Source organism: Ochlerotatus camptorhynchus, unplaced genomic scaffold, assembly GCF_037179485.1.
Source record: "Ochlerotatus camptorhynchus isolate MF236.1 unplaced genomic scaffold, CSIRO-AGI_Acam_v1.1 ptg000023l, whole genome shotgun sequence".
Lineage (NCBI taxonomy): Eukaryota > Metazoa > Arthropoda > Insecta > Diptera > Culicidae > Ochlerotatus > Ochlerotatus camptorhynchus.
The window spans coordinates 1,354,135-1,365,592 of NW_027040515.1; the positions used below are offsets into that span (position 1 = coordinate 1,354,135).

Below are 11,458 nucleotides of genomic sequence, written 5' to 3' on the forward strand. Positions count from 1 at the left end.
CGCACTACGTCCGACGTTATGTTGAGAGTAAAATAGAATGCCGCGTGTGCGGTTTTCCGGTGTCCAGCTAGACCGACAATATTAGGTAGGTATAGCAAATACGCTACGAAGGGGGAGGGAAATCTAAAATTGACCAAAAATGTGCTGCGTCATTTAGGCATTGGAACATTGTGCGTTTACAACAAAATGTCACTTTTTCCAAATCCACATGCCGGCGAACATCAAATAGGAATAACAATCGCTGCTTCTGTCTGACTGTCGTCGTCAAGAAGTGCATCCTTCGAATTCGTTCAACGTCACACTGTCACTACTCGTTATCAAAACCCCCAATTTGGCAGGGATTTCAAAAAAATCACCGTTTACTTTACGATAACGACACGACGTTTCGTCGATGCAAACTAAACACGACACCGGCCTATGTACTCACGCGTAGATCATGACAGTTGATAAACATTACAATCTGAAGCGCACGTCGCAAAACGTCACTCTGTGAATGCTGCGAATTTATATTCTCGATTACTAATCGTTGTTCAAACAGGAAAAAGTTGATTAATAAAAAAAGGAGTGTATTAACAGCGGTTGAACATCATGTTTATCAATGAATTATAATCGCATCAGCTGATAAACTTTTTCGCTTCCAGCCCTAATTGGGCAAATATTAAATAAGAACAGCGTATAACATTCTATTATTTACTGGAGGAGATTTTCCGATACGCCTACTGTGAATGTAATATTGAATCCCACGATTCACGTCAGAGCTTCTCCTTCCAAAAAGAAAACAAAAATCTCATCCTCACGTCATCGCGTAAGCCGTTTTTCTATCGTTCTAAGGTAATTTATCTGCAAACCACTTTCAAACGAAGCAATAAACCGTCAGTTGGGCATTTCAAACAAATCCCGAAATCTCCATGAAAATGAAACACCATGCGAACGGTGCTTGCTCGCAGCTTGCTACGATTGGATTGATGACGTACCGTCGAACGCACCTCCTCCGTCGCGCTTGCTATGATATTGCCCCTTTCGCACACGCTGGGATCCAAAAGCGACGACCCACGTGTTCTAAAAGAGCAACGCTGGGCAGCATGCCATTGTGATTTAATGAAGTAAATATTGACCTACCGGTGGAGTTGAACCGTCTCTCGAAGCTGCCAATTCACCGCCGTCGTCACGGTGTGTATGAACACCCCTCTGACGTCACAGATACCGATACGCGACTTGTTGCCGTAGACGACGACGGGCAGCGGAGCGGTGTTCTCGGATAAACAGAGCGGATTTAGAGCATGAGTTGGCAGCTATTTTCTGATCAAGTCACCGTGCCGAATATGTCAAAGGGAGAACGGTTCTTCCCCAAGCCTATGAAGGACGGTACCGTAGGGTAGAGAACTACTTCGGCCTAATCGCCCATTTTGGGCCTATCGAGCAGAATACTTCAAATAAATCCATTATTTCAGAGTTAACAAGTCAAATATGCGTTTGTTACGATACTTGAGTAAATAAGCTACCGAACGAAGTCAATGAGAACGCGTGGTATGAAGGTTTGCACCCATTATTTCCAAAACAAAAGAAACGCTCCGACCGAATCAATTTTCATCTTCCTCCGATAGGCCAATGTGAATTCATTGGCGTTTCGATGGCGTTTCAATGCGTTAGGCCGAGTTTAGAATCCGTAGGCCGAGCTTGGTGTCAAGAAGCAGTGTTAGACTTTTGACAACATCTCAACAATTGGTTTCTCTTTTTCAAATCTTGCGGTACGTGCGGAAAGGTAAATAAATTTGAAAGCCATCAGTAATAATAACATTCCGTTTGGTGCTAAACTGCGCTAGATTAAAAAAGACTAAGTGCGGGTTGTGCTTAATAGGCCGGAAATGAGGTAGTTAACCCTATTACATTCGCATTCGTAATTTACAAACACGACTTGTACAAATAATGTTTATTATTTTGAAGAGATAAAAAAGGTGCCAATTGTTCGCATAACATCGCCGAAGACAGGCGAAAAAAATCGCGGTGTGTCAGCACAAGATCCCGTGCTTTCCAATGCGATTTTGATGGTGATGTCGACCGACGATAAGTGAGTAGGTAAGTACATACACGAGACTTGCTCGTGGTTCATACGAAGTTGATTTTCAAGCGGATGGATCAAAGTTCACTTTGATGTTTCTGAAAAATCTGACGTCATTTTCGTCATTCCATGACATGCTGCTTCTCTAGTTTACGACCTGACAACAACATTCATAAGAAAGTGACGGGTGTGCACATCTTTTGATTGGAATTTTGCCTAGTCCTTTTCGTGCCAGGAGCACTTGTCGGACCGAACAATGATTAATTTATTCAACGCCTCCACGGAAAATAATGAAATGCACGGACTTTCCGGTAATGCCAACGAATTTGAATTGGCTTTCGTGGAATCTTTCTTTGCATGGTCGTTGTCATTCGGAGTCTACGGTTGCTATGGGGAGTCAGTAGGTATAGATTATATTCTAACCTCAATGTTTGTGTTCATTACCATTTCGTTCAAACAACACAGCCACTATCAGCAAACGAAATCAGCGATAGAGCTTCACTTTTGTCATGCGAACATACTGATTGATTGAGAAAGTGCATCACGATGAGTAGATTCGAATATTTGGCGCTACTTTTCCTAAGTGTATTATCTGCAGTAGCTTCAGCTAGGACTTTTATCAGGACACAAATCAAGGACCCTACGATGGTCGAGTCGGAAGGCTTGATGGGCGAAGTGGAAGCCTCATACCACGTTCGAACTGGCTCCGACCAAACCTTCGACGACATGCGAACGTACTACTATCTGTTACCGATCTGCGTGGGATCGAACATGAATGTTTCGGAATTTATTGAAGATTCCCGGCATTTGAACCTTTCAACGAGAAATGAGTTCTTCCGAAGTAAGTTTCAATAGATTTGAGTTTGAACGCGTAATTCTATTCCTTGACATGCTGAAGCTAGGTACTGCCCTCAACTTCGCGCTTCCTTAAGGTGCCTAAGTCCGTTGGTAACAGAATTTCGCAAATGCCTCGGTAAGGACGATGTACAGCTGATAGACATTCTGATTAGCGTAGTACCGGATGGTTTGGAGTTGATCTGCAAGGATAACGGAGCAATTCTGATTGGTGGTAAGGCTCATACTTCTATCGGTTACGCTGGTTGTGGTTAACCTCTTGAACATCCGAAGATGTGAACTTCTACAGCTGTTTGGACCATTTTGGCAACTATACAATGCAGTGCGTGAAGGTGGTTTCGGACCGGACGAGCACCATGGAATTGTCTCAGTACGGTACAAAGCAGTGTGATGAGCTGATCCAGATGCGGGAATGCTTCCAAACCAAGGTAAACGAGTGTGACGCACCTAGGCTGTTGGAACTGTTTGACGTGTTTTACCGTTGGATTAGAAAGGCGTCTCCTTGCGAGAAGGTGTGTTTTAAGCATTTTAAGGGGGTGTGAGAGTGTGCCCAGAATCAATAAATGGAGTTTCGTTTTTTTTTAGATCAACCGGGACAAACGTGTGTACCAGAAGATGGCGTTTACAAAAGTATGTAGCTAGTTAAGATCATTCATTGTGTAATTTTCTCACGTTTCTCGAAGATCAACCGCTTCCATTTTGTTCTTATCTGGCTTCCATGGAGCCCTACTGAATTTTATCCAGATCAAACATTTGGCTCCGGAGATATGGCCAAAAAATTTAAATTAATTGCAAGAGGATTTAAAACTTGTACAAGAAAGGCACGTGTCTGTCACCTGTTACGGTAGAATTATTATGGATTTTAAATAAAATTTCAGGCATTCTGCAAATTACACGGCTACGGTGAAAATTGTATTTTATTTACCTTACTAATAAGTGAAGCAATTTTGGCTCGTGCGCTCATTCTTTGTTTATGTTTTAAAAAACCATGTCAAATGAATGCAACCAAAAACATACAAGGTAGCCGTTTTTGAAATGGTCGGCTGCGCACAGTGGTTGAAAATGGTCATAAATGACACATCATATTTATAGGCAACTAGCTGAGTGTGCCCGGTCTTGCTCGGGATTCAATATTAGCTTGAGTTTATGCGCCGATTTAAAAAAAAAGCATGCTATATTGTACGTAGCCCCCCCTATTATCTAAGGGGCTACCCCCTATGATTATCTCCTTATACCCCCACACTCGCCCCCACATGTCTTATTTGGTTCCATTTGCTTGATTAGTTCTCGAGTTATGCAGAAATTTGTTTCATTTGTATGGGAGCCCCCCCTTACAGAAGGGGGAGGGGTCTCGAACCATCATAAGAACCTTCCACGGCCCCAAAAACCCTTGTATACAAATTTTCACGCCAATCGGTTCAGTAGTTTCCGAGTCTATAAGGGTCAGACAGACAGACAGACAGACAGACAGACAGACAGACAGACAGACAGACAGACAGACAGACAGACAGACAGACAGACAGACAGACAGACAGACAGACAGACAGACAGACAGACAGACAGACAGACAGACAGACAGACAGACAGACAGACAGACAGACAGACAGACAGACAGACAGACAGACAGACAGACAGACAGACAGACAGACAGACAGACAGACAGACAGACAGACAGACAGACAGACAGACAGACAGACAGACAGACAGACAGACAGACAGACAGACAGACAGACAGACAGACAGACAGACAGACAGACAGACAGACAGACAGACAGACAGACAGACAGACAGACAGACAGACAGACAGACAGACAGACAGACAGACAGACAGACAGACAGACAGACAGACAGACAGACAGACAGACAGACAGACAGACAGACAGACAGACAGACAGACAGACAGACAGACAGACAGACAGACAGACAGACAGACAGACAGACAGACAGACAGACAGACAGACAGACAGACAGACAGACAGACAGACAGACAGACAGACAGACAGACAGACAGACAGACAGACAGACAGACAGACAGACAGACAGACAGACAGACAGACAGACAGACAGACAGACAGACAGACAGACAGACAGACAGACAGACAGACAGACAGACAGACAGACAGACAGACAGACAGACAGACAGACAGACAGACAGACAGACAGACAGACAGACAGACAGACAGACAGACAGACAGACAGACAGACAGACAGACAGACAGACAGACAGACAGACAGACAGACAGACAGACAGACAGACAGACAGACAGACAGACAGACAGACAGACAGACAGACAGACAGACAGACAGACAGACAGACAGACAGACAGACAGACAGACAGACAGACAGACAGACAGACAGACAGACAGACAGACAGACAGACAGACAGACAGACAGACAGACAGACAGACAGACAGACAGACAGACAGACAGACAGACAGACAGACAGACAGACAGACAGACAGACAGACAGACAGACAGACAGACAGACAGACAGACAGACAGACAGACAGACAGACAGACAGACAGACAGACAGACAGACAGACAGACAGACAGACAGACAGACAGACAGACAGACAGACAGACAGACAGACAGACAGACAGACAGACAGACAGACAGACAGACAGACAGACAGACAGACAGACAGACAGACAGACAGACAGACAGACAGACAGACAGACAGACAGACAGACAGACAGACAGACAGACAGACAGACAGACAGACAGACAGACAGACAGACAGACAGACAGACAGACAGACAGACAGACAGACAGACAGACAGAAATTCATTTTTATTTATAGATAGATAGATTTTCATGAAATAAAAAAAGACAATAGGACAAAAGGCCAAAGGGACAATAATACATGATTGAATACTATATAATAACTATTAAAGAACTTGTCATGTTTAAAAGAAAGAGTCAACGCCTTGAGGGCTCAATGGATTTTGAGCATTGTCAGTTGAATTGTATGTTATTTATTTTTTTTATTATCGTGATTTTTAGCCGTAGGCTAGTTCATCACGTTATACAGCAGATGGTCAGGCTAGATCCTGCCTAAAAAATAGGTTTCAATTTGACATGAACGTGACGTATAACCGGCTCTGATTACCCAATGAATGAGACAGACAACATTTTAAAAACTTAATGTAAGGTGAGGATTAGATCGGGGCTGTGGTGAGGACTGGGTGCGCGAACAAGGTAGAGCTCCACCGTAGGAGACAGCCAACGTCGAGGGGTCGTAGCCAAGCAGATTACTGACGTTCTCCGGGAGTCCATGTTGTTCGCGTAGCTTCTGGAACTCCGGCCAGACACACAGCACGTGTTCCACTGAGGCGGGGATGCTGCAGATTGGCCGGTCCGGAGTCTTGAGATGATCCGCTGGTCCTTGTACTTTTGGCTGTCCGGCCAGGAGCGTACGGTTCCCTTGATCTTCCTCAGGAAAGTGGTCCGCGACTGGAACCATTCCTGCTGCCAGGCTTCCATAATGGTATTCACAATCCAACGCCTGACGTCGAGGAGGGGTACGTTCTTGGTGTAGCGGGGACGGGATGCGCCAAATCCCGCCAGTCTGTCCGCAGCCTCGTTTCCGGGAACACCGCAGTTCCGGGGATCCACGTAAAGACGGTTGAAGGTGGGGCGTACCGTGTAATGGCTTGTATCCAGGGGTGGCTCGAGGCTTCGGCTTCCAGCGCTTGGATGACGCTGTGTGAGTCAGTTAATACGAGGATCGGTTGATCTGCCGGAGTGATGGCTGCGTCTAGAATACCTGCGGCTTCAGCGGAAAAGACGGAACACTCCTCCGGTAGACTTTGACTCGTTGCAGTGTTCGGTCCTGCCACTCCGAGTCCAACTCCAGCCCGCGACCGCGATCCGTCCGTAAAACGATGAACGTGCCCCGGATAAACCGACCCGAGAACCTCTGCAACAGAACGTCTCAAAGCTATAGAGTTATCTCCGGCTTGGAATCCACCCTTTATCCGCTTATCTATTTTGACGACGTTTGATCGCCAACTCTTCTCTCCATGCCAGTGGACCTTGGCCACCGGGGGGAGGTCACGGTTGGCTGCAGTGCGGAGGGCTCTGTTCCCCTCGTTGAGGAGAAAGACCCTTTCATTCCCGGATATCTCAGCAGCGAGGGCAGCGGCTTTCGTAGCAATGGCTGCAGCAGATCGATAACGGAAAGGGAGGATTCCGATTTCCACACATGCGGCGTCTGCAGGCGTGGAAGGGAGAAGGCCGGATACGATGCGTACGTAGGTATTGTATACCGGAGCGAGGGTGTGGTTGAGCTTCTCGGTGGCTAAGCAGGTTATTTCGAGGCCGTAGAAAAGTCGACTGTCGATAACAGCCCGAGCGACACGAAGGCGGATCTCGCGGTTGCTGGAGCGATGCGGGCGGCTACGACAGTTTTCTTTCACCATCCTGAAGTGCTGGTTGAAGCTTAGTACTACCCCCAGAACACGCACTGTTTTCTTGAGCGGAATCGGGTGATCTTGGATGGTGATCGGTGGTCCTCGAATCAGATGGCCCGAGTGACAGAGGCACCGTACACTCTTCGGAGCGGAGAGCTGGAAACCAACCGAAAGCGCCCACCTGCTGACGGCGGAGACTGCTGCTTGAGCTATGTTCCTGGTCCGCTTAGTCGTTCGTCCCGTTACGACGATGAGTATGTCGTCGGCATAAACGATTACGTGTACGTTCTTGGGCAATCGGCTGAATACCCCGTTCATTGCCACCAGGAATAGCGTTACGGCTATGACGGACCCCTGGGGCACTCCAGTTTCTTCGGGGCACGGATCCGAGCGAGTGTTCCCGAAGGTCACCTGGAAGGTACGATCAAGGAGGAAATTCCGTACAAAATGTGTGATGTGACCTTCCAGGCCCCAGCCGATGAGCTGCCTGATGACACCAGGTGTCCATGTCCTTTTGAACGCCTTTTAAATATCAAGGAAGACTAACTCCGCATGGTGACCGTTTTCCTGGGCTTCCTTAAGTACATTCCCGAGGGCTGCAAAGTAAATGGAGGAGCCGTGTCCTTGCCGGAACGCATGCTGCCGTTCGTCAAGGAGGCCGTTTGACTCCAGGAACTGCTTAAGACGACGATTTACCATTCTCTTCATCACTTTTGCCGCGCAGCAAGTTAGCGCAATCGGCCTAAAGGAGGAGGCTTCTTCACTCGCCGTGTTGTTCTTCGGAATGGGCACAAACAAGCTTTGTTTCCAGAGGTCCGGATACGAGTCAGTGAGCCATAGATCGTTGAAGAGGGCGAGTAGCCTCGTTTTTCCGTCGAGGGAGAGGTTTTTTAATACCGGGTATCCAATCTCGTCCGGGCCGGCAGATTTACCACTACTGCTGCCGAGGGCAAATTGGAGCTTCCGGAATGGAGCTCCTATGACTACCGGTCTTTGTCCGATCAGCTCTTCGGTAAGTCCAACCAGCGTCTCGTGGAATTGCTCCATCGTCCTTCGGGTGCTTAGCAACTGCATATGAAAATTCCTTTAATATTGGCGATCACGAAACCTTCTTCTTGAATGGGGTATCTGCCCATAATTTGTATTGCAGCCACTCCAGCTCTATCCGCCACCTAGTTACCTTTATCGGGAGGGACTCGATACAGCTGTGCAGTATCGCAATATTTGAGGTTTATTTGAGTTAGTTAGTTGTTGCGACAAAACAATTAAGTGTCATTTGGAGCAAAATGCTTGAGAATTCATGGTTCAAAATCAAAAGGTTCAGCAAAATCTTTAGACTGACAAAATTGGGAGCCGGTAAAATCGGGAAAGCACTGTAGCAATCAATTAAAAAACACAGGATTCTAAAAAACAACTTGAAACATGAAAACTTGACCTAACACTAATAACACTATAGAATTATATGTACTGGCGTCGACGATAAAATTTCTGAATTTATTTACAAATTCACGCCCAGTGTACCGGAAAATCCAGGTTAAATCCGAAATCACCAAAAAAACGGGAACAGCCCATGAATTGATGACGAATCTGGAAATAATAAATATTCGTGACTTAAAAAAAATACCCTTAGGGGCTGTTCATAAACTACGTAGACAGTTTTTTGGGATTCTTGACCCCCTCTCCCCCTGCGTAGACAATTGTCCATACAAAAATTTTAAAATTTGTATGCGTCGTGAATAATTGTAACCCCCCTAAACTGTCTACGTAGTTTATTAACAGCCCCTTTATTTATTTCTACTTGTCAACAGATAAAATAGTTACCCTAATGACAATTTTCTATATCTTAACATCAAAACTGCTTCAAACACAAAATTAACGCAAACATCTCTTAAAGCTACGCTTATTTTTCTCACGGGACACATTAAAATCGAACACGTAATAACAACTATTGAAAACGCGGCACATACTCAACATTGGTTCGTGTACGCCATAGTTGGTCCTCGAACGCCGGTTGTTGAAGAACGCATGCAGCCGGAGGTCCCGTCGTTGAGTGTTGATGTCAAGAAGACTGAGAAGTGTGGAGCAGTCGACGTTCCCTTGCAGAAGATCCGCAACGAAACAAGCTTTCGCCACATTACGCCTTCCTTCCAAGAGCTCCAGGTCAATGAGGTTACAGCGACTTTTATAGCTCGGCAAGTTACGCGGGTCGCGCCAACGAAGGTGTCGCAACGCAAAGCGAATAAATTTTCGCTGAACAGCTTCAATTCTATGGATGGCATTCTGATAGAATGGCGACCAAACAACGGCAGAGTATTCCAGTATAGGTCGAACCAGGGAACAGTATAAAGCCTTCAGGCAATACACGTCCTTGAAGCTTTTGGCGAAACGGAATAAAAATTCTAGCTGCGATGAAGCTTTAGATACAACATAAGCAATGTGATCCTTGAACGTTAATTTGCAATCGAGCATGACTCCCAAGTCCTTGACAGTCGATTCGCGTTTCAAGCTTATTCCTCTTAAGGTGTAATCGTGGAAATGCATCGCCCGTTTACGGCCAAAGGAGATGACCGAGCACTTGGACACATTTAAAGACATCCTGTTTATCCGGCACCAATCATCAAGGACTTCAAGTTCTTGGTGGAGGAAATGAGCGTCTTGAGGCCCTTTTATTACGTAGTAGAGCTTCATGTCGTCGGCGTACGAGAGTTTAAGGCATTTGAGGATCAAGTTCACGTCGTTCATATACAACAGGAAAAGCAATGGCCCCAGGTGGCTGCCTTGAGGAACACCAGATGTAACAATGAAGGGTGGAGAAGCGTAGTCACCGATCTTAACAGACATAGATCTGCCAGTCAGATAGGAGCGAAGCCAGGTAAGTAGACTCCCATGAACACCCATTTTGTCATATTTAGAGATGGTAATTTCATGGTTCACTCTATCGAAAGCTGCAGAGAGGTCGGTGTATATGGCGTCAACTTGATGGCCACGTTCAATCTCACGAATAATGAACGATGTAAAAACAGTTAGATTAGTCGTCGTCGAGCGCTTAGGCATGAAGCCGTGTTGATCCTGAGAAATACTGTACGAGCAGTCTTGAACCAACTTTTCCAGGACAATTAGCTCGAATAGTTTGGAGATAGCACTCAATGCAGCTATTCCGCGGTAATTGGCGACAGTCTGCTTGCATCCTTTTTTGTGAACAGGGAAAACAAACGAATCCTTCCAACATTCTGGAAAAACTCCGGAGGTCATTGACAAGTTGAAGACCTTAGCTAAGGGCTCTGAAAGAGTGTCTAAGCAACGTTTCAGTACTAATGAGGGAATGCCATCTGGACCAGATCCTGTTGATGTTTTCATCTGTTTCCCGGCTGAAATCACCATGTCGCTGTGGATGGTGAATGGAGAACCAAACACCGACGTACGAGGGACATTACTCGTGGCAGCAGCAATTTCCTGAGCATCAAGAACTTCGTCTGAAAAAACGCTGCTGAATTGTGTGCGAAACATATTGGCGATATCTGCGACGGAGTTGGCATCAGTAACGCCATCAGTCATATTGGACGGCAATCCCGTTTCTTTCCGTTGCTCGTTCACATATCGCCAGAATTCCTTAGGATTAGCTTTGAGACGACTCTGCAAGTGAGACTGATGTGCGTTGTACAAGCTTGCATTGAGATCTCTGTACTCCCCTTAGACTAGACTCGACTTTCAGTCACTTTTGCAGAATTATTGAAAGAATTTCGATGAACATTTCAAAGTAATTTTCAAGTAGATTTTAGAATCAATTAATGATTTCAGAGAAAAATTCACAGCGAAATTTGGAAAACAAGTCTCCAAATCATTTGTGAGAGAAGAACTGTTTTAAGGATAGTTCAGAGTTGATTTTTTGGTTGTACTGACGAAAATTCCAGGACGATTGTGAAAATAATTAAAACCCCACACACTATTACACTGAAACCACTGCAACAGGCACGGATGCATCCGCTGGATGTAAAATGTCTTAAATAAAGAACAACATCGACAACAACCACAATGATCTTAAAAATGTGAAAAATGGCCTCAAAGTGCAAAAACCATGCAATTTGAATGAACCAAAATCCCGGTTTTGCTAGTAGAGTTGCCACCCTGC

General features: G+C 45.6%; 1 protein-coding gene across 2 annotated transcripts in view; it reads right to left on the reverse strand.

Annotated features, from left to right (window-relative positions):
- Positions 1-11,458, reverse strand: part of Rpp25 (ribonuclease P protein subunit Rpp25) — a 489,635-nt gene that overhangs the window by 86,167 nt on the left and 392,010 nt on the right. The gene's annotated exons all lie outside the window — the stretch shown is intronic.